Source organism: Jaculus jaculus, chromosome 9 (genome assembly GCF_020740685.1).
Source record: "Jaculus jaculus isolate mJacJac1 chromosome 9, mJacJac1.mat.Y.cur, whole genome shotgun sequence".
Taxonomy (NCBI): Eukaryota; Metazoa; Chordata; class Mammalia; order Rodentia; family Dipodidae; genus Jaculus; species Jaculus jaculus.
Window position 1 is genome coordinate 58,397,378 of NC_059110.1, and position 24,624 is coordinate 58,422,001.

The 24,624-nt window shown below is 38.2% G+C and overlaps 1 protein-coding gene across 6 annotated transcripts in view; it reads right to left on the reverse strand.

Moving 5' to 3' along the window:
* Lrrc4c (leucine rich repeat containing 4C) overlaps nt 1–24,624 on the reverse strand; it is a 1,536,732-nt gene that overhangs the window by 95,706 nt on the left and 1,416,402 nt on the right. The window contains exon 1 of one of the 6 annotated variants that reach the window (XM_045159296.1): nt 23,445–23,462. The exons of the other annotated variants lie outside the window; for them this stretch is intronic. The gene's annotated coding sequence lies outside the window, so the exon portion shown is untranslated. Of the gene's footprint in view, nt 1–23,444; nt 23,463–24,624 lie in introns of those variants that run through there. 6 annotated transcript variants of the gene reach the window in all.

Here is a 24,624-nt window from a genome sequence, read left to right on the forward strand (position 1 = left end):
GTTGACTAATCAGAACTTAGAGGACCCAAATTCTAAAACATTATGGGGCTTAATTTCTTCAAAATGGAAGGAACCCCTGCAAGCTCTGTGAGGATGCTAACATTTGACAATTGTCCCCAGTTTCTGTGTGGTGATCAGTTATCAAGTTCAATTACGTAACTAACAGAGCAGTCTAAACAGAGCCTACAGGGGCCTTTTCCTGAAGGGTCAAAGCAAACAAAGTGTTATAGTAATAATCAATGCCTGACCATTCCATGAAGAGAGTAGTAGGGAAAAGTCACTGCCATTCTGGGTAAGCATTTTTGAAACTTAGCAGCTTACAGAGGAGTGCACAGGTGTAGATTTAGTCCCCCTAGCCTCACCCAAGTACAAGCGCATACTGAATGATTTCAATTTAAAGTACTGCTTACAAAATCACCTCATTGGTTTTCCAAATCATTCTAAAAATAATGTCTCTTAAACACTGACTCACTTGCTGTGTTAAATGCTCCAGGGAAATCCCAGCCACTGTAACATATGAAAGTTCCCAGGTAAATTAGCAAGGCTTATAAGCCTCTATTGGCAAATTCAATCATCCCTTTGCCACTGGGCATTATTTATGCCTCCTTTAAAAATAGAGTTTCGCCACCATCAATTTCAGCCATTCTAAAATAATATGAATATGCTGTGAGCTTAGTAATAGCAACTCCATTAGTATTAATTAACAAAGAACCACACTGGATAATAAAAATGAAAGCTCCACAAAGTATCTGAAAAAGCCTTTTTAAGAGGGCAGTAAATAAATGTTCTCTTACCATGAAGATTTTTAAACAGCAGTGTACTATGGACATGGCTAGTAATTAAACTTTCTTCTTCCATTCAAAACAAATAGGAGTATATATATTGGATTACATTAACTCGATAGTGCTTGTGATTGCCTAAGTGATGCAGTTTCATAACGTTTTTATTGATGCAGTACTAGATATTTCTACCTAACTATAATTAAGAGAAACGCAAAGAGATGAAAATTAAATGTTTGAAATGTTCAAGTATGAAAAGGGTAGTCTTGGAGCTTCTGAAGCAAAGCCATACAGAAGTCATGATGAGTGAGGGGAGGGAAGTACACAACAGACTCATTTGGAGATACAAACTACTCAATTTCAGATTTTAGCCAAATGAAACTCCTTCACCAAAAATGTTGTCATTTTAACTTCACCTGCTGACAAAATGTCAGTTGTGTAAATAAATGGAACCCCTAGTGAACTGCCCACCTTCTTGACACATATGTTCTTTGCTTTTTTCTTTTTCATTATTTTTTGCTATTGCATATGCATGTAGGTATAATATACCTTCATGTTTTTATGTGTAATTTCAAATGTGTAGTATGCATGTGGAGTACAGAAATTTATACTGGGTGTATGCCTTGATCACTCTATAGCTTACCTGCTAAGATAGGGTCTCTCACTGGACCTAGGGCTCACCTACTCAGTTACACTATAGTTAGCCGATATGTCTGGAATTTTGTGGAGTGTCAAGCATCCTAACTAGGCTTCTCATGCTTAGTAACACTTTATTTACTAAACTGCCTGTCTTGCACAATCTTGCCATGTTTTTAAAACTTTAAGTTAAATTATTCATGATCATTTCCACAAAGATTTATAGTGGTGTTTGCTCGGGGACTTTTCTTCTCACCACTCCTCCATGTGTGTCCCAGTTCCAATGCCCCTACTGTGTGTCTGGCATCCATGTGATTCACAGCTCCAGTGCCCTATAGTGTGCCTAGCATCCTTGGGATTCACAGATATAATGGCCCTACTGTGTGTCTGACACTCAGCTCTGTTTCAGATTCCCTCAGCTTGACCACATCTGGGTTCCTAACTTTTCTTTTCTTACTTTAGAAATCCTATAGTTGCAAATACCTTTCATGGTATTGTGGCCTGTAAAACTTTTTCAAGAACCTAGGGATCTCCCAGCAGAAATGTAACCTGCAATATAGAAAGGCCCACATGGAACACTTTTGTGAGGGTGGGAGCAGACTTCTGCACATGCTCTTTTCTAAGTTACAAATCAGCTCATAATGGTGAAAGAAGGTTTCTTTGTTTTGAGATAAAGCCAAATATCATATACAGATCTGTGTTCACCTGATTGAGCTTACTCTAAATATTCTATGCCGCAGCAGTAGGCGGCCTTTAGATTCAGTTGTGTCTTCTGCATCCTCGTGCAATAACTGTGAATAACCCCCCCCTTATCTGCCTAACTTTAGCTAGTGCAATTCTTTTAGATATGACATACCCCTAGCTAAACTGACCATTAATATGCATATGCTGATATTTGAAAGTTTCTGATGAGCACGGGCATGACTACCTTCTCCATTAAGGTAACCCCTTCATCCATAATGATTTATGCTCTTCCTCTTACAAGGAGTTCAAGTCAGTCTCCATGGAAATTTCACTCACAACCATGGTTACACTGTGCAGTCTACATAGATGTGGAGCTGATATGATTTACTTCATTTATCCCCAAAAACTTTTTAGAGTTAAGCCTTTTGAAGGCTTAGGTTATTTATAATAGGAACTCTCTAAAGAGATGCCAGAACATAGAGTTAGAAATAGAATGACTTCATCTTTGGACTCTGACTGCCATTTTATTGTAACTCTGTTTCCAAAGACTGACCCAACCACTCCTCCCAAATATCTCTTTCTCTGAATGACTCAGAGCACCTATCCCAATTATTATTTCTCTGGAATGGAGCCAAATCACCTATCCACTTATCTTTCCTGAGGTGACCCAAGCCCTGAGACAAGGTGGACCTCCCTGTAACCAATAAGTATCCACTACTTTGTAAGGGGAGACCCCTTCTCAGGCTTCACTGAATAAACCCTGTCTCTGTTGTTGAGCCCAGTATTCCCTCACATTTCATTTTCCTGTTGTGTCTAACACATGCACTATTTCCAGGTTCAGAGGAGACAAATGGAGAGATTTTGTTGTACATCAAGAAAATAAAACATTATGCTGTGACAAGTCAAGACATCATCCAGCGATCAGTAGTTATCAGAATGAATTACAAATACCTTCATCTTTTAGTAATACTTTCTTAACCCAATTAAAAAAAAAAGCAATCTGTGTGAGAGTTCAGCAACTCAAGGCAAAGATATTAAAATGCTTTGTGTCTCCTGAAGCCATCAAGAGAACATACCATACCTTCATTTTGTTGGTGAGAAGGATAACAGCTGATAAATTCTTTCTTAGACTACAATAAATACCTTGAAGGGTCTATGAAGTTCATAAAATGAATTGGTCTTTGATTTTATTCCTACCTAGAAGCTTTTACCATAATTCATTGTCTTCATAATCCTTCCCTCACTACTTCATCCTTCGGGATTTATATAATTTCCTATTTTGGATGCACTCCTACAATCTTACCCCCTCTCAAAATAGTATTCTGATAGGTCATTCTATATGGACATAGTATCAAATTATGAGGTGTTCAGTCACTCAAGTATTTAATCAAGTTATTTAAACATTTGATTAAGTACACTTTTCAACCATGAAAATAACATCAGCAATAAGTGTTTTAATAAGTGAATCAGAGAAGCACATTTGTAACCTCAGTTAAGGATGGCAATCACAGGGTAAGTTTCTTTCCTGAAACTATTTAGTCATTATCCCTCCCTTGCCTAACAATGTCCCCAGGTCATAGTTTCCTACCCCCTTATCTCATAAGTCTGCCTGGTCACTGTTCTTGTCTCACACGCTGGCTATGTTACATCTCCCCTAAAGGAACCTATATTATTCAACAAAAGAATTCTGTTCCCTTCCTCACCTTTCGCCAACTGAAAAAGCCCTATAAAGCCCACTACCTAAAAACTCAGTTTGGCTGTACTCAGCTCTTTTGAGTCAGCCCTGGCAGCTCATGCCTTCCCCAAATAAAAGCTTTCATGACTTCCGGTTAAGATAGTGACGTAGGTACCATGCCAAAGCAGGTTATGGGGGAGAAAAGACCAAAAAAACTCGGCAAAATACACACTTTTACTAAAAAGTGAGGTGTATAGGAAATTGAAGTAGCAGCGCAGAAGTAGAAGAGATCCAGAGCATCCAGAGCCCGCACAGGCTGGAAAAAGCAACCCTGGCAGATCCACCAACCTCGGCGGCAGTAACACAACAGAAAGCGGCCAGACTTGGCTCCAGCCGCAGGAAAAGCCAGTTGTGGGAGCTTCCACTCACACCAGCACTCTCCACAACTCAGGAGATGTGAAGGGAGAGCAGCAGTGAGCAACGGAGGAGAAGACCACGAGGTAGAAGAACACGTGGAACAGTGAGAGATCCAGACCAGTGGCAGCTCCCTCCCCTCCACCACGCCCTGAGCCCAGCTCGAGCAAACAGAGCAGCGGTCCTGGGACCCGGCCACGCCAACTTGAGCCAACAGCAAGACCCAAGCAGGTGCAGAGTTTGGCAGCAACATCAGTGGCTCTGGCACCGGTAACAGTGACCCCAGCAGTAGCAGCTCCAGTCGTGGCAGCAGTGGCAGACCCAGCAGCAGCAGAACCAGGAGCGGCAGCAGTGGCAGATCCCACAGCAGCAGCTGCAGTGGCAGCAGTGGTAGTGGACAGAGCAGCAGCAGCTTCAGCAGCAGTGGTGGCTCCAGAAGTGGCAGCTACAGCTGCAGCAGAGGCAGCAGCAGTGGTGGGCCCAGCAGCAACAGCTTCAGCAGCAGCAGCTACTGACCCAGCAGCGGTAGCTGTAGCAGCAACAGTTCCAGCAGTAGGGGTGCTGATCTGCAGGGCCACACTGGCCAGGCTTGGTTTGCCCCAAAGGAAAAGCCAGTGCCAAGCTCCAGAAATCAGAACAGCACCCGATGACCCAGGCAGCAACTTGACTGAGACCAAAATCATCCAAGGTAACTGGGATTGCACCACGGAAGGGTCTCGCTGGGTCGCAAGCTGACTTGGATCCCTCAGGATCAGAAATCGTAACCTCTTTGTTGATAGAGGATCTGGTCATTATAATAACTACTCTTGCATACATACTTGGGGCTGTTTTTGATTGAATGTGTACAGTGTTTAGTTAAATTTTAGAATCTACCTGTATATTATTCCACTCAGCCTGCTTGAATACTCCCATAGCAGGGACACTCAACCCCTAGGAACATCTTTGTAGACACTCTGAGAGTCTTAAGAGCCACACCTAACACCTTAACCTCCTACCCTGAAAATATATAACATCAAATCAATTGACAGAGCTAAGAATACCCAGCTTGCTAGAAAATCCAAGCATTAACTTAATCCAAGATGCAAAAATATATACATTATAAAACAAGAAACACTAAAAAGCAAAATGACATAAATACACGTAAAAGTATTAATGCATCAGAAATGTCCTCCAGTGAGAATGAGTTACAGGAAATGCCTGAGAAAGAGTTCAAAAGAATGATTATAAATATGTTCAAAGAGGTCAAGGAACAAATCAAAAGAATCAAAGAAGAATTCAAAGAGGAATTCAAAGAGGGAATCAAAGGAATCAAAGAAGACACAGGACACCAATTTAATGAAATAAAGAAGGCAATACAGGACATAAATAAGGAAATAGAAATGATAAAGAAAAAACAGTCAGAATTACTAGCAATGAAGAACGCAGTTAATGAAATAAAAACTCTGTAGAAAACGTCACAAGTAGGATGGATGAGGGAGAGTACAGAATATCTAAGCTAGAAGACCAGGTGGCACATCTAATATAATCCAACAAAGAGAAAGACAAAGTTATAGAAAAGTATGAGTGGGAATTTCAAGATATTAGGGACACTATGAAAAGATCCAATATAAGAATTCAGGACATAGTAGAAGGAGAAAAATTCCACTCCAAAGGCATAGTAGGCATCATAGAAGAAAATTTTCACCAAATTCGGAAAGAGGTGCCAATGCAGATACAGGAAACCTTTAGAACCCCAGCCAGACAAAACCTGGAAAGAACTTCTCCTTGCCATATTATAATCAAACTACCAAATAGACACACCAAAGAAAAAAAAATATTGAAAACAGTTAGAGAGAAAAATCAAGTTACCTACAAAGGCAAGCCCATCAAGATTACAGCAGATTATTCAACACAAACATTTAAAGCCAGAAGGGCTTGGAGTGATATATTCCAAGTTCTGAAAGATAACAACTGTCAACCAAGGTAACTTTATCCTGCAAATTTATCCATTCAAATAGACGGAGAAATAAGGACATTCCATGACAAAAGCAGGTAAAAGGAGTATTTGAAGACAAAACCAGCTCTACAGAAAATACTTGATAGAATCTTCCATGCAGAAGAAAAGGAAAACCACACATATAAGGAACCTAGAAAAAACCATCAATACTCAAATACTAGTTAACAGAAGAGAGCATAGGTAGAACCGGAACCACACACACACACACACAAATGGCAAACATAAATACACACCTTTCAATAATATCTCTTAATATCAACGGCCTCAATGCCCCAACGAAAAGAAACAGGTTTGCAGACTGGGTTAAAAAGCAGGATCCTACAATTTGTTGTCTCCAGGAACCTCACCTTTCTACAAAGGATAGACATTATCTTAGGGTGAAAGGTTGGAAGACTGTGTTTCAAGCAAGTGGGCCTAGAAAAAAAGCAAGGGTTTCTATCCTAATATAGGACAAGGTAAAATTTAGTTCAACCTTAGTCAAGAAAGATAAGGAAGGTCCCTTTATGTTGATTAAGGGCACACTCCAACAGGAGGACATTACAATCCTAAACATATATGCACCTAACATGGGGGCTCCCAAATTCATCAAACAAACACTATTTCAGAGATAACACCAAACAGTGGTGGTGGGTGAATTTAGCACACCACTCTCATCAATTGACAGATCATCCCGGGAAAAAATAAACAAAGAGGCAACTGGACTAAATGAGGTCATAGAAGGAATGGACCTAACATATATACAGGACATTTCATCCAAAGGCTGCAGAATATACACTCTTTTCAGCAGAACATGGAACATTCTCTAAGATAGACCATATATTAGGACACAAAGCAAATCTTAACAAATTCAGGAAAATTGAAATAATTCCTTGCATTCTGTCTGACCACAATGGAATTAAACTACAAATCAGTAGCAAGAAAGGCTGTAGAGCATACACCAGATCATGGAAACTAAACAATACACTACTAAATGATGAATGGGTCAATGAACAAATCAAGAAGGAAATCAAAAAAATTATAGAGAAAAACGATAATGAGAACACAACATACCAAAATCTCTGGGACACAATGAAGGCAATTCTAAGAGGTAAATTTATAGCCTTCAGTGCCTATATTAAGAAATTAGAAAGGTCACAAGTAAATGACCTAATGCTTCACCTTAAAGCCTTGGAAAAAGAAGAACAAGGCAAACCAAAAATCAGTAGGCAGGAAGAAATAATAAAGATTAGGGCAGAAATTAATGAAATAGAAACAAACAAACAACAACAAAAAAACAATCCAAAGAATTAATGAAACAAAGAGTTGGTTCTTTGAAAGGATAAAGAAGATTGATAAACCCTTAGCAAATCTGACCAAAAGAAACAGAGAAGAGATACAAGTTAATAAAAGTAGAGATGAACAAGGTAACATCACAACAGATTCCAGAGAAATTCAAAAAATCATAGGGGCATACTATAAAAGCATATACTCCACAAAGTATGAAAATCTGAAAGAAATGGATGATTTCCTTGATTTATATGACCTACCTAAATTAAATCAAAATGAGATTAATCACTTAAATAGACCTATAACAAACATGGAGATCCAAACAGTTATCAATAATCTCCCAATTAAAAAAAGCCTAGGCCCAGATGGATTCATTGCTGATTTTACCAGAACTTAAAGGAAGAGCTAACACCATTGCTTCTTAAGCTTTTCCAGGAAATAGAAACAGAGGGAATTTTACCAAACTGCTTCTATGAGGCCAGTATCACCCTGAAACCTAGACCAGGCAAAGATAGAACAAAAAAAGAAAATTACAGACCAATCTCCCTCATGAACATAGATGCAAAAATTCTCAACAAAATACTGGCAAACAGAATATAAGAGTATATCAAAAAGATCATTCACCCTGACCAAGTACGCTTTATCCCAGAGATGCAGGGATGGTTCGACATACGCAAATCAATAAATGTAATACATTAAAAAAATGGGTTGAAGGACAAAAATCACATGATCATCTCATTAGACGCAGAAAAAACATTTGACAAAATCCAACATCCCTTCATGATAAAAGTCCTACAGAGACTGGGAATAGAAGGAACATATCTCAATATAATAAAGGCTATTTATAACAAGCCTACAGCCAACATATTACTAAATGGAGAAAAACTGGAAGCTTTTCGACTAAAATCAGGAACAAGGCATGGTTGTCCACTGTCCCCACTTTTATTTAATATAGCTCTGGAAATCTCAGCCATAGCAATAAGGCAAGAGACACACATAAAAGGGATATATATTGGAAAGGAAGAGATCAAGTTATCATTATTTGCAGATGACATGATTCTATACATAAAGGATCCTAAAGACTCTACTAGCAAACTGTTAGAGCTGATCAAAACCTACAGCAATGTAGCAGGATACAAAATAAATACACAGAAATCAGTAGCCTTCATATATGCTAAAAACAAACACACAGAGGATGAAATCACTCCCATTCACAATTGCATCCCAAAAAAAAAAAAAAAAAAAAAAAGTACCTTGGAATAAACCTAACCAAGGAAGTAAAAATCTCTACAATGAGAACTTTAAAACACCCAAGCGAGAAATTGCAGAAGACACTAGAAAGTGGAGAAACATCCCTTGTTCCTGGGTTGGAAGAATCAATATTGTGAAAATGGCAATCTTACCTAAAGCAATCTACACATTTAATGCAATCCCTATCAAAATTCCAAAGGCTTTCTTCATGGAAATAGGAAAACAATCCAAAAATTCATTTGGAATAACAAAAAACCTCAAATATCTAAAATTATACTGAGCAACAAAAATAAGGCTGGTGGTATCACCATACCTGATTTTAACCTATACTACAGAACCATAGTAACAAAATCAGCGTGGTACTGGCACAAAAACAGACATGTAGATCAGTGGAACGGAATTGAGGACCCAGATGTAATCCCAAATAGCTATAGCCACCTGATATTCAATAAAAATGCCAAAAATACTCATTGGAGAAGAGACAGCCTCTTCAGCAAATGGTGTTTTGAAAACTGGATATATATCTGCAGAAGGATGAAAATAGATTCTTCTCTCTCACCATGCACATGAATTAAGTCCAAGTGGATTAAAGACCTTATCATCACACCTGAACCTCTGAAACTGCTAGTGGAAAAAGTAGGGGAAACCCTTCAATATATTGGTCTTGGCAAAGACTTTTTGAATACAACTCCAATTGCAAAAGGCAATAAAACCACAGATTAATCACTGGGACCTCATGAAATTACAAAGATTTTGCACTGCAAAGGACACAGTGTAAAAAGCAAAGAGGCCATCTACAGAATGGGAAAAAATCTTCGCCAGCTATATATCTGATAGAGGATTAATATCTAGGATATACAAAGAATTCAAAAAGTTAAATAATAAGAAATGAAAAAAAGCCAATCAAAAAATGGGCTATGGAGCTAAATAGAGCATTCTCAATGGAAGAATTACGAAGGACATATATGCATCTAAAAAAGTGTTCTATGTCACTAGTCATCAGGGAAATGCAAATTAAAACTACATTGAGATACCATCTCACTCCTGTCAGATTGGCCGCCATCATGAAAACAAATGATCATAAATGTTGGCGGGGATGTGGAAAAAGAGAAACACTTGTACACTGCTGGTGGGAATGCAATGTGGTCCATCCATTGTGGAAAACAGTGTGGAGGTTCCTAAAATAGCTAAAGATTGATCTACCATTTGACCTAGCTATAGCACTCCTAGGCATATATCCAAATGATTCCTCTCATTTCCTTAGAAGTATGTGCTCTACCATGTTTAGTGCTGCTCAATTTATAACAGCTGGGAAATGGAACCAGCCTAGATGTCCCTCAACTGATGAGTGGATAATGAAGATGTGGCACATTTATACAATGGAGTGCTACTCAGCGGTAAAGAAAAATGAAATTATGAAATTTGCAGAAAAATGGATGGACCTGGAAAGTATTATACTAAGTGAAGTAACCCAGGCCCAGAAAGCCAAGCGCCACATGTTCTCTCTCATATGTGGATCCTAGCTACAGATGATTGGGCTTCTGCATGAGAAGGAAAATACTTGGCAGCATAGGCCAGTAAGTTAAAAAGGAGACATAAAGGGAAGAGAAAGGAAGGGAGGAGGATACTTAATAGGTTGATATTGTATATATGTAAGTACTATGATTATTATGGGGAGGTAATATGATGCAGAATGGAATATCAAAGGGGAAAGTGTTGGTGTGGGTAGGGAGGGAATTACCATGGGATATTTTTTTTATAATCATGGAAAATGTTAATAAAATTTAAAAATTAAAAAAAAGCTTTCATCTTTGGACTATAGTCACTGAGTATAAAACTAATTAATAATAATAATAATAATAATAATAATAATAATAATAATAAGCACGTTGGTAACTGGGTCAAAAAATACTAATAGGAGGGTTAAATACAGTCAGAGTTCGTTGTTTGTATGAATGCAAATGTCATAATGATACCCCTTACAATTAAAAAATGAAAAGAACATAATAAACAGTTAAATAACAAAAAGAAAAAAAAAAACTTTCCTCTTTGCCTCAGAGTGGTTTGCGTTGTCTTGGTCACTCCTGAACTTTACAATAATAACTTTATTTTACTGTATAGCAATATACCTTCTTCAACTCTGTTGAGTGCAGGCACCCTAAAATGAGTACAGTTGAGGAAGCAAGAGAAGAATGGTAAAGATAGTGAGTAACAGCACAAGCTGCAATGTGGAACAGAATTAAAGAATAACATGCTTTATAAACTTTACTGATTATTTTCTGGGCCTTGATTATAATTTAAGAAGAAAAAAAATACCAGCTGTGAGACACAAAGTTTCACAATGGTAAATTCACTTATCTAATTATTTCATAATGCCTAGCCCAGCATACTGTCTGACTATTGTTTCCCTAATAAATTATAGCATATTTCAATACATGGATTTAAGGTATAAATATTGAGATTAGTTAAGACAATTAGTATAAAATTCATATACAACCAATGATAGAATTAATATCAGTACTTTCCTAGTGTACATTGTGAGATGCCCAAGCTGTAGCCTAAGCTGGCTTTGAACAGAGAACCTCCTGCTTCATCCTCTAGAGTATATGGTTTACAGAGGTATGCCACCATGCTGGCTACAAGTCAGTACTTACTAGCTTTTATTTTCTGCAGACAGAATAAACCAGTGTACACATTCCACTTCCTCTACAGAGAATGATTATACATTACTGACATGAAGGAGAAGCATTCATGTGGAGAGAGGAAGACACTGATGCTCATCTAATAAACACTTAGTGAATCCCTTTTCATACAGGAATTAATGATGATAGCCTTGCATATGTCAGATAACTCAGTCTAAGATGCAAAATCTTTTCAGGTCAAGAAAGAAAGAAAAATTCCTGAACTCATTACCTAAAGCTTGAACGATCTTAATATATGTACAAAACTCATTGTATAGCTGAAATGGCTTCTTTCCTTCCGCCACTGTTATTTCAGCAATAATCTACTTGAAGGCAGAAGTTTAGATGACTGAACATGGAACTACTTTCAAAAGCTGCAGGAAATTCTGACTCTGGCACAATCATGCATAAAGCCATAAACCAAATTTTTAAAAGATAAAGAGAGTCAAGAGTCTTTCCAGAGCTACTTGTGTAAAGATCAAAGCATCTTTATTTACAAAAAAAAAAGAAAGCAATCTAAAGAATTAAAAGCATCCATTAGTCGTTGTGGATACAAATAAAGCCTAACTTCATCCACTAAATATACAGTCATGGATTCATTCAGATAAACATGGAGACATGGAATCTTCCAGCCTCATGCTCATCTAAGATGATGAATGAACCACTGGATGCCTCTGTGTAGGTGGATTCCCATTCTTAAAAAGTGGAAAAATTATTTCAAGAAAAATCAAAGTTAGATTTAACTTTAAGAGCACTATCCATCCTGTTGTACAATAACCTCTCCACGGAGCAGTGAGAAGCATGGGATGTTTTGGACACTTCTGAAGAACTAAGACTAGTTTGATATCTGTCACCAGGCTCTCCATGTCTGCAGCCCCAATGGATACTGCAGAAACCTATTATTCTATTATTACATTGTTCTGCATTGGCCTATGTTCAGGACACATGATCCTAAACATGTCTAATCTCTCTGGCATATTCTAATAATACAAATTTCAGAAAAAAGTAAAACCATGTCTTTATGCATATATAAAAACAAGAATGCCAAATAACTAATTTTGCTCATACCATATGAGAACCAAGCAAGTTTATACCATTTCAATAAAAATGAATGCATTGTGAAATACATATATATACATATATCTAATATACATATATATATGTATATTAGATATATATATGTATATTAGATATATATATATATATATACACACACATATATATATATGAATACATACATACATACATACATACATACAGATAATTCTGAGGTAAACTGTGAAAGACAAAAACTGATGTTTGATGTTTCCAATGGGGGAGAGGAAAGGAAACTGAGATTTAACTGGAATTTCACAAGAGGTGTGAAATAGTTTGTAAAGAATGAGCCAGTTTAGATGGGTATTTAATAGATCCTTATTTTTTTTTAATTAAGGAATAATATGGCCTTAGATACAATTCCAAATTGAGGCATAATAAGAAATAGCTTTGAAAACTGAAAATTATTAGTTTTTCTTGTGTGTTGCTTTTATACTAGGAGTGGAAAGAGTCACTTAGTTTTGCTTCAGAATGTGTGTTCATTACAAGCATTTTTCATATATCTCTTGGGATATCAATTGATAAGTGATTTGTATATGTTTCAACCCTAGATCAGAAATCCTGACTTCTAAGATCTGTGTAGATGCTGTTGATTACTGGTATCAGGTTGTGCCTTCACCAACTGTATATATATCTCCCTGACTTCATATTGTATCAATCAAATTTAACAGCTTAGAATAAAGCAATTGCAGAAAATAAGAGGAACTTACACTAAAATATGATGACAAAATCAGGCTGTGTGTGTGTGTGTGTGTGTGTGTGTGTGTGTGTGTTTATGTGTTTGCGTGCATGCACCTCTGCCAGCACACCATTTTGCCTAAGGGCTTTAGGGAAGAGATTGTGAATCTGTACCTAGAAATTTACATATGAGTTATGAAGATGAATGCACTATACTCTATACATCCCTAAGGAACTCAGAATCAATGAAGAGTGCCAGTCTATACATAAATTTATCTATAAACATAAGGTACTTATAAGGTTGACAGTTCCTTAAGAGAGCTGCTCTACCGAAACTTGGGCTGACTGTCCATCATAAAACAAATTTAGTGATTTTAATTCAAAATTTATATACAGGAATGGACATAAATTCTAGACTGTGTGAAGGGCTTAATTAGAATGTGAAAACACAATCATTTTATTAAGTTGTGTTGGAGGCTAAAATCTTCCTTTCAAAGTGATTTTTGGAAAGAAAAGATGGCATAATCAAGAGAATTTGTTGCACATACTTTTAATTCCAGCATTCAGTAGGCAGAGTGAGAAAGATCACCATGAGTTCTCAGCTACCCTGAAACTATATAGTCAGTTCTAGGTCAGCTAGACTCTACCTCAGTGAACATAATTTTTCTTTTCATTTTCTCTTTACTCCATACTGTGAACATAAGTTTCCTCTGTAATGGGGCATTCTTTTCCTCTAAAGCAAAGTAATTTCAAACTGATTATGTGTTCAGCTGTTTGCTAGGTATCAGAGTGTCAATTACAAACAGGCTTTTGCATTATCTCACTAAGGAACTTTTATTCTGGTGGGAAATGAAAATGGAAGCATAAAATCATGATACTACACTGTGGTGCCTGTTATGACAGAAATATTGAGTTGAACAAAGACAAAAGTAAATAACTCTCCAAAACAAAAACAAAAACAAAACACGGAAATCTTTTGAAGGAAGACCACTTTGTTAGACATGGAAATTAATCTATCTTATGAAAAGCTGTGTTTGGAAAGTTACACATACACCACAGAACTCTTCAGGAAGATGCACAGAAACATTGGAGAATTCGGTGGAGAGTAGTAAGATTTCTGCAAGTCTTGAAAGAAGGCAGATAATAGGTCAACCAGTTTCTAATATTTTTATATAAATATTTCATTATGCAGAAGAAAATAAAAAAGAAGGAAAAAAAAAAAAGGAAGTGAGGCTCCTGGAACACATGGAGGCATTCAGGATGGAAGAATTTTGTTGCTGTCCTGAACTCACGTAATGTTTCTTACTCTGGCTTGTTGCCTGTACCTGACTAATTGGGTAGAGCAGTAATAACTTCACAACTGTGAGCCAAAGAAAAGAAAAAGAAACAATATATATATATTTTTTTTTAAAAAGATATCTCGTGTCCGTTTTGCTTGGACCATTGTAGGTGAGCTGCATTCTTTAAAGTGGCAGTCATCTCTTGGTCTCAACTTGGTTCACTACCCTGAACTCCTTCAGCTCTCATTTATCCATACTTGAATTCAGCTTCCTTGTCCCTTCTTATGGAGGAGCCCATTCAAGTATAACCCCTGAGACCATCTGCAATGAGAATAGGCCTCATCATCCAGCATCCTCTAGCCCCGGACAGTGATGTATTGACTACATTAACTATATTATGGATTTACTTTATCTTCTGCTTAAATCTGTAAGTCCCATCTAAATGTATACTTAATTTTGATTACTCTTCTAAATACTTGAATCAGAATACTAGACTTACTGTCTACTATATACAGAGTAAACAGTAAATTGTTAAGTATATGAACGAAAGGAAAATCTCATTTTTTGGCATGTGCTTCCATGGGAGGTTTCCTGAAGAAGGGAAATTTTGCAGAAGAGGGGGTGGAAAGGATGTCAGAGCCCCACGTTGGGTCAGCATATGCAGAGACTTCCGGCCAAGATGGCGACTGCCTAGCTGCGCTGCAAATACTGCAGAAAGAAAGGCAAGAAATTAAGGGTTATCAGGGTCCTCTTGCCAATGGGAGGACACAGAGTGGGGGAAAAAAGGGAATCATGGATCCCCTTCTCTGGTGGGTAGTCTACCCCCCACCATACAGCCGCTGAGCCCCACGTGCCAAGTGGCTGTGGTACGATCGCATGTCCGCTGGCCCGCTGCGCTGTGCTCCATTCGCACACCCACGGGGACCTCCACCACTGTGCTCCATTTGCACACCTGTGGGGACCGCTGCCGCTGTGATCCGATCAGGCGGCTGCAAGAACCCCACTGCTGTGCTCCAACCATGCACCCACCAGCCAGCCTCCACTGTGCCCTGATCCCGTACCCGCCGCAGCTGCCACTGCACTACAATTGCACGTGCAGCAGGCCCAGTCCCACAGCAAGGGCCATACAATCCCAGACTGAGTCACTAGCGCCAGCTCAGGTGCCATCCCCTACCTGTCCGTCACCGCCCATCCCCCACTCCCCTGTAGTGGGGGAGTGCAGACTGTTTGCAGGTCCCAGTGTTCCCAGCCAGAGTTTCGGCAGCTTCAGGGCTTGATTTCTCAGTCCCCCTCCAAGCTCGAAGGCAAGCAACTTTGGTGCATTACTGGGTGAGAATTCAAGCAACTTTGGTACCCCTGTCAGGCAGTAGATAGGCAGCTTTGGCAAGAGAGAGCAAAAACCCAGGCTGCTTGTCAACTGTCCCAGGCTGCCTTGGATTCCCAGTGAGATAGAGCCCAGGCAGGTCCACCCACTTACTTGCCCATACACTGTCATGGGTAGACCACAGTGTAAAAGAAATAACATGAAAAATAAAATGCAAGAAAATCCAGATAGATCACGCAGTCCAACAAGGATTACATCTAACCAAAACATAGAAGAGTTTTTAGGATCAGAACATCAAGTGGAAGCTATGAACAATGCAACCCTGACCAACCTACTGCTAGAACTTGCAGGTAAGCAACAAAGGACCAATAATCATGTCGATGCTACCATCATTAAGCTAGAGCAATATGATAAGACATTGGAAGGAATTCAAAGAGAGCTAAGAGAGTTGAGGGAAAATGAAAAAAAAAAAAAGAGGACCTTAAAAATCAGCTGGCCACACTAAATGAAAACATTAAGAAAACAAGGATGAATTCCAAGAATCATCAAAAAATCAGAAAATGAGGTGAAAAGGGAGCTGGACAAAGCGATGGAAGTGATAACGTAAGAAAGTAGAAGAAAATGAAAACTTAATTAAACAAGTCCAAAACTCTCTAGAGGCTCTCAAGAATAGAGTCACAGAAGTGGAGGATAGAAACTCTGATCTGGAAGACAGGATGGAAGAAACAATTCAAGAGCTCAAAAATTTCAGTAAGTTCAAAAGTTTCTGTGAACAGAACATGGAAGAATTGTGGGATACACTTAAACGTCCTAATATCAGAATCATTGGAATACCAGAAGGAGAAGAATTACAGACCAAATGCATGGAGAACTTATTTAACAAAATAATTGAAAAAAAAAAAACTCCCCCAGTCTCTTAAATAAAAGGCCCATCAAGATACAAGAAGCAAACAGAACTCCAAACAGACTGGACCAAAGAGGAAACTCCCCAAGACATATTATCATTAAGACTCTAAACATTGACACCAAAGAGAAAATCCTAAAAGCAACTAGGGAAAAACAGCACAACTCTTTCAAAGGAAAGCTCATCAGAATTACTTCGGACTTCTCAATGGAAACACTGAAAGCTAGTAGGGCCTGGAATGAAACTCTCCAAACTCTAAGAAACTACGGCTTTCAACCCAAACTACTCTACCCGGCAAAAGTCTCCCTCATAATAGATGGTGAAAGAAAAACTTTCCATGACAAAACTCAGTTTTACAATTATATGAACACAAAACCAAACCTACAGAAAGTATTCCAGGAAATTCTCCACAGAGAAGAAGCAAATAACCAAACACAAATGCCTACAAGAAGCAGATCACAACAATCAAACCCAGAGCAGACACAAAAAAATTTCAAATTCCATGAAAACACCAACACACATCTACCACCACAACATGGCAGGGATCAAATCAAATCTCACAGTCATTACCTTAAATGTTAATGGCCTTAATTCACCCATCAAGAGATACAAGCTAACAGGGTGGATCAAAAAATTAGACCCCTCAATCTGCTGCCTTCATGAAACCCCACCTTACCACTGAAGACAGAAACCTCCTCAGGATGAAAGGGTGGAACACAATATTCCAAGCAAATGGGAATAAGAAACAAGTAGGTGTAGCTATATTAATATCGGATAAAATAGACTTCAAACCAAAAATAATCAAAAAAGACTTAGAAGGCTACTTCCTACTTATTAAGGGAACAATCCATCAAGAGGATATTACAATCATAAATCTGTATGCACCAAACACAGGGGTACCACAGTTCATAAAACAAAACCTACTTGACAATAAAACAGAAATAACCACCAACACTATCATATCTGGGGACTTCAACACACCATTATCAGTAATAGACAGATCATCCAAACAGAAACTCAACAGGGAAGTAAGAGAGCTCAACAAAACCATAGAACACTTTGACCAAACGGAAATCTATAGAACTTTTCATACCAAATGCACAGACTACACATTCTTCTCAGCAGCCCATGGAACATTCTCTAAAATAGACCATATACTGGGTCACAAAGACTGCCTGCACATATTTAGGAAAATCGACATAATTCTCTGCATAATATCAGATCACAATGCTATATTGCTAGAAATCAACAACAAAAGACCCACCAAGAATCCCAATGGCACCTGGAAACTGAACAGCACACTCTTAAACAATAAATGGATATTGGATGAAATAAAACAATGAAAGTGCAAAATTCCTGGAATTGAATGACAACGAGAACACATCACACCAAAACTTATGGGACACAATGAAGGCAGTCCTCAGGGGATAATTCATAGCACTCAATGCCTTCATAAAAAAAGACAGAAAGATCCCAAATCAATAGCCTAACCATCCACCTAAACGCACTGGAAAAACAAGAAAAATGCAGCCCAAAGAGCTCCAGAAGGAAAGAAATAATTAAAATCAGAACAGAAATTAATGAATTGGAAACCAAGGAAACAATTAAGGCAATTGACCAAACAAAGAGCTGATTCTTTGAAAAAATAAACAAGATTGACAAACCTCTGGCCAATTTGATCAAGCAAAAAAAGGAGAGGCCACAAGTTAACAAAATTCAAAATGAAAAAGGAGAGATAACAATAGACATAAGTGAAATTGGGAGAATCATCAGGACTTATTTCAAAAACCTCTACTCCACAGAACTGGAAAATGTGGAGGAGATGGATAAACTCTTGGATGCATATCATCTACCATAATAAACTATCTTTTTAAGCAATTAGGGTGACCCCTGAAAGTAAAAAAAAAAAAGCAGGAATGTCTGTGAGGCAAAATTTGAGTTCCTATCTTTTACCTAGATCTGTTCTTCCACAAACAACCTGGGCCCCTCCTGGACAGGAGGTCTCTCTTAGGATTTAAATATGGCCCTAAGATTGGTGAAAGTTCAGCCTCCAGAATTTGGCATCATGGCTAGCCTCTTCCTAAAGTAGCCCCTAGCCCAAGCCAATCAGCTGTCCCTCAGATGAGCTGATCTAGAAAACTGGACACACCGCCATAAGGTTATAAATAAGTTTGTGAGGGGAGGGCACATGCTCTGAGTTGCCTGGTCACTTGGGAACTGGCAGCTGCTGTGGATTTTCCCTTTTGCTTGGCCCAGCCCCAGGCCCAGGCACACGGGAGGGGGGGGGGGAGACAAGGGGAGGGACATAGGCTTTTTACTTCCTCTAGCTTCCCACATGGCAGGAGCTCTCTTAATGTTCTTTTCCTCTTTTCTTTCCACAGGTTTCCCAGGTCCCCTGGGTGCCTTTCCTTGGCTTCCTACTTCCCTCAGTAAATATAATATTTTAATTAAATTTAATATTTTAATAATTATCCTTTCCAGTCTAGCTTTACTCAATTCGTTGATTAAAATTAGAAACAAACCTAGGGTTTGGGGATCAAGGACTTGCCTGAACCTCTAATATCCAGTTACAGAGGTACAAACCAAACATTATTTATTTTCGAAGTAAGATTTTGCAGGAAATCTGTAGCTCCACAAAGGCCTTGAACCCACAGTGATGCACCTCATGCTCTATAGTGCTGGGATTACAGCCATGTGCCATCCCACTAAACTCAGCTCAAGCCAAACATCTTGAAACTGGTTGCCTCAACCACACCTATATTTTCTTCCATCCTTTTTTACAAAAGCTTAGTGTTTTTAAGTTTTAAAAGTTAAATGTAACTCAGAACAACAATTCTCCATCATTTCATTAAACATCAGTGTCTCACCATTTGGAACAATTACCAGAGAACTGGTTATATTAATTGGTTATTTGTAAATAATGTCAACATTCTTACAATACAGGCTATCTGAGGTGGTGCCTTAGTTCCCCCTCCCCCATTTGCATCTTGGCCATATTATTGTTGTGTTTAGATGTAAAGAAATGACATTTTGACTAATGAATGGAACTGAGAGCTCTCAGCACCCATGAGGACCCCTTGTACTTGTTATGGTGGCAAACAGCTGGGAACTGCAGATTGGTGTCAGGTTGCTAGTAACCATGGTTCTGTTAGTGGCAGCTCCATGATTTTAATTTTTTCTTGTTTATTTATTTATTTGAGAGCGACAGATAGAAAGAGGCAGATATTTATTGAGAGAGAATGGGCGTGCCAGGTTCTACAGCCAGTGCAGGTGATCTCCAGAGGTGTGTGCTCCCTTGTGCATCTGGATAATGTGGGTCCTGGGGAATTGAGGCTCAAACTGAGGTCCTTAGGCTTCACGGGAATGTGCTTAACTGCTAAGCCATCTATCCAGCCCAGCTCCATGATCTTATGCAGATTTCCTCAAATTATAATCACCTCAATCTCCCAGCAGGCCAAACAAAAGGGTACTATATGGACCCTCTGTTTTGAAGATGACAAAATCTTGACAGTTGGTAGATAACCTGTCTACTCAGATATCTGAGAGTATAAGAAGAATTCAACTTACGTGACAGTGAAGTCAAAAGTTCAGAGATTAGTCATATTTCCTTCCCTCTAACTGATTAATGGGTGAGTGTAGAGACAGCTTCAGGTCACTGGGATGAACCTCTAGACCAGACAGTTATGGAGGAAGGGATTATTATAGTTTATAGATACAGGGGGAGTTCCAGAATGACAGATGAAGATGGGCCCCCTTTCAGAGGTCCACACAGAGAAACAAAACCATCACCAGCATCACAAGCAAATTCATTACAGGAACTCTAATCATGGCAGAGCTGTATGTTTTTAGACTGAAATTCCCCAAATGCACCTTAGGGCAGGACCCTAGATTCCACCTACAGTGATACCTCCTCCAGCCAGGTGAGTGGAGATCTAAGTTACAAGCTTTGATAGACTCCTGAATATATTAGTTGATATCCATTCAAACAATCACAGTGAGCATTAAATATGTTCCACATTTTCTATAATATGTGTAACATGTCCCTCAGCCCTTCATACTACAAAACCTGAATAATAACTAATATAATTCAAAATCAAAAAAAAAGATAAAAAATGTCACATTACTTAGTGAAGCACATACAGAAAGAAAATGTCAGGAAGAGAAATTTTATCCCACAGTTAGTAAAGCAGAATAACAGAAATTTGTACTCAGATCTCTATCATTCCATGCTATGAGGAAATTATGTCCACACAAGAGTCATGTTGAAAGCCTAATAATACCTAGCATGACTTAATTGGAAAATGGGTCTTTAAGGAACTCACTATGGTGAATGAGGTGAAAGAAGGTAGGGCACTGCTTTGAAATAGTATCTTTATAGGAGACATCAGAGACCTCACTCTGTTTAGCCTATGAGTAACTCAGTGAGCAGCTCATCATCTACAAGCCAGGAAACGGACTCTCAAAAAATCTACTGCTCATTGAAACCATGGTCTCAGACTCCTAGCAACTAAAACATGAGGCCTTCCACCTGTAGTGCTTACTTGTGACAGCCCAAGTAGGCAGATATACTCCAAAGGTTTTCTTTGCTTTCTTTTATTAAGTTACACCAGTCAGTAACTCAAACATGCTTAAAAATAAATGGAGAGTCAGATGATGAGCTAGTGAGTTTATCTTCATGTTACAGTTAGCAGTGCTCTGTGGAGTTGTACTATGTAGACTGTACCATGGGATAATTTTACGACCCTTAACACCAATTATATAATTGTGTTAATAAAATTAATATGCCATGGAGTACCACCCATAATAAGTTAATTATAAAATGCTACACATAATGCTACTAAAATTCACTTTCTACTCTATTCCATATGCACTATAACCAGAACCCCAAGTAATATGTAGTTTAAAAATCATGGAAGATCTTTAAAATTCTTCGTTGCAAGGCCATGACATCCCAGGTGGAGATACAGAGTGTTCATGTTGGTTGACACAGTAAGGTCATGTATATTCTCCAATGAACTCTGCCACTCACCCCATAAACTTACTTGTGTAGCCATCTCTTCAAATTAAGCTCATTCACATCCACTGTTTTATCATTTTTAAATGCATTTCCCTAAAACTTATAAATTGTTGATGGTTAGGGATCATTTCTAATGAGTGAAATGGCATCACAAAACATGCCTGGGGAAAATAAATTCAACCCACTGGGGTTGCATCAATTAGCTGCAGTGACTGCTGCTGGGACAGCTCTTGGATCTAAGGCAGTTGAACAACTTCAAAAAAAAAAAAAAAATCATTAGCCTGATTAGTCCAATTAACTTAGATTCTGACATACAAACCCAGGCAAGAAACCCCTGCTGGGTCCAAGACAAAAATAAAAGGCTTGCCCCTGGCCTGACTGCATAAATGTGAGGGGGCCCATGGAAATTTCCCCTGGAACACACACAAAAGCCTGTGCTGGGAAAAGACCATGCTGGCAACTGGCTCAAGGGAGAAACAAAGAACAGAATTAAAGGCTGCTAGTAATGTAATAAACCAGAGAGATCTCCAAGAAACAAACAATGTTTGGCAGGCTTGCAGGCCAAAGGACTGAGAAAGAAATCTACAGAACATTCAAAACAAAACATGAAAGAAAAGGTGTGTGAACTGCCAGGAAACATGGCTTTCTTTTTGCATGGCTAGGAATGCCATTATTAGTTTTCTATGAAGAAATGGAGCAAAGAAGAAAAATAAGAGGGAAATGAACCTAGTTTAAAATCTTATTATCTAACTTTGATTAGTTTTTCATATTATCTTGATGTGTTGTTTTCATTCACTGCTCCAGATTAAGGTTTAGCATACTTGATTGAATGAAACAAGTATAGTCCTTATCTTCTTCCCTTTCCTCTTGCACTATTATTATTATTATTATTATCATTATCATTATCATTATTACTATTATTATTATTTTGAGGTAAGGTCTCACTCTAGCCCAAACTGACTTTGAATTTACTATGTACTACCAGGGTAGCCTTGAACAAACACTTATCTTCCCGCATCACCCTCCCAAGTGCTGGGATTAAAGGTGTGTGCCAACACATTTGGCATGTCTTGAACTTATGATTAGATATTTATAACAATTTAGTAACATGTACAGTGTTAGGGACACAATCTAAGGCCTCATGCAGGCAACGCCAGTGCTGTATCACTGAGCTACATCCATCCCTAAACCCCCCTCTCTTTTATTTACATTTTTAATTAATTAATTAATTTATTTATTTATTTATTTGAAAGTGACAGACAGAGAAAGGGGTGGGGAGAGAGAGAAAGAGAGAGAGAGAGAGAGAGAGAGAGAGAGAGAGAGAGAGAGAGAGAGAGAGAGAGCAGCTACATGTTAACATTCATATTTGCTGGTAACATTCCCAGACTAATCTTATCACGGCATCTGTCAGTTGGAATGGAAAACAGACTCTGGTTATTATTTTATTTTAATTTTATTTATTAAATTGAGAGAGATACAGCAAGAGAGAGAGAGGGAGAGAGAGAATGGGAACACCAAGGCCACATGATACTGCAAACTAACTCCAGATGCATGTGTCACCTTGTGCATCTGGTTTACTTGGGCACTAGGGATGCAAATGTGGGTCCTTGGGCTTCACAGGCAAACACCTTAACCACTAAGCAATCTATCCAGCCCCTGGTTATTTTTGTAATAGTACTCCAACTTCTTTGAGCTAAAGACTTTCAGTCAGCAATCAAAAAGACTCCAAGACTTAGACATATGCCAAACACCAATTGTACTTACCTTCTTAATTTTCCATGTTCTGTGAATCAAGCTACAATGATGGCAGGGAAAATGATGGCATGAGCAGAGGGTGGACATCACCACCTGGCAAATATAAGGTGGACAATAGCAACAGGAGAGTGTTCCAAACACTGGCAAAGGGAAATTGGCTATAACACCCATAAGCCTGCCCCAAACAATACACTCCCTCCAGTAAGCCTTAATTCCCAAATCTCTATCAGTGGGAACCTAGCATTCAATATGTAAGTTTATAGGGAACATCTGAATCAAACAACCACGATGGCTAAGTCCCAGAAGATTTTAGAAACAGAAAAATGAGAACAAATCCCTCTGTGATTTCCCTAGTTACAGGAACCATCAGCAGGCTTGTCAGTTCTCTGCACCACAGAGAGCTTGCCCACAGGTCCTCAGGCCAACTGGGGATCTCAAGGTCTGCTAGGAGGTAACAGTACTCTACTAGAGAACAAAATGCCAGAGTCAATCTTTCTAAAAACTATGATTCTAGGCAGACAGCAACAATCACAGAACATCTGAGGAAATCCAGAATCATTCTGAGCTCTAGGAAAGGAAGTCATTATAAAATGATAACTAATTTTCCTTTAAACTCATTAATATCTGGCAGTACATAATCTGTAAATGATGGAAGACTAAACTTAGAGCATGTGAAAGACTGAAGAAACATGAGATTAAAAAAAAAAATACTTTTTCAATTAAGCCAGATGAAATTAACAAACTTCCTCTATTACATACATGTGAAGAAACTGATAAAGTGCTTAACAGTAGATAATCTTAATAGTAGATAATTAAGGGCCTATTATGTCTAATAATTTATGTATGTTTTATACAAATTATCTCACATAATGACATAACAAAAAATCATTCCTAGCTTATAATATTATATCTTCATGAATACAGCCATATGCCAGATGAAGGAACCACAATTTAATATGACTAAGCTATTTCACTTAGAAAGGGTAAATAGGAATAGTAAATTGAAAAGCCATTATGTAAAAATACTATATTTTAAATGTTAGCAAATTATAATTACAGAAAAGTATAAAATTGTAGACACATATTTTATAGTCCAAGAAGTTTTACACTGAACCCTGTGGGTACTATGTAGTGTGTGTGTATGTGCATGCATGTATTTAGGCAAATTTCTACATTTCATTAATTTCTT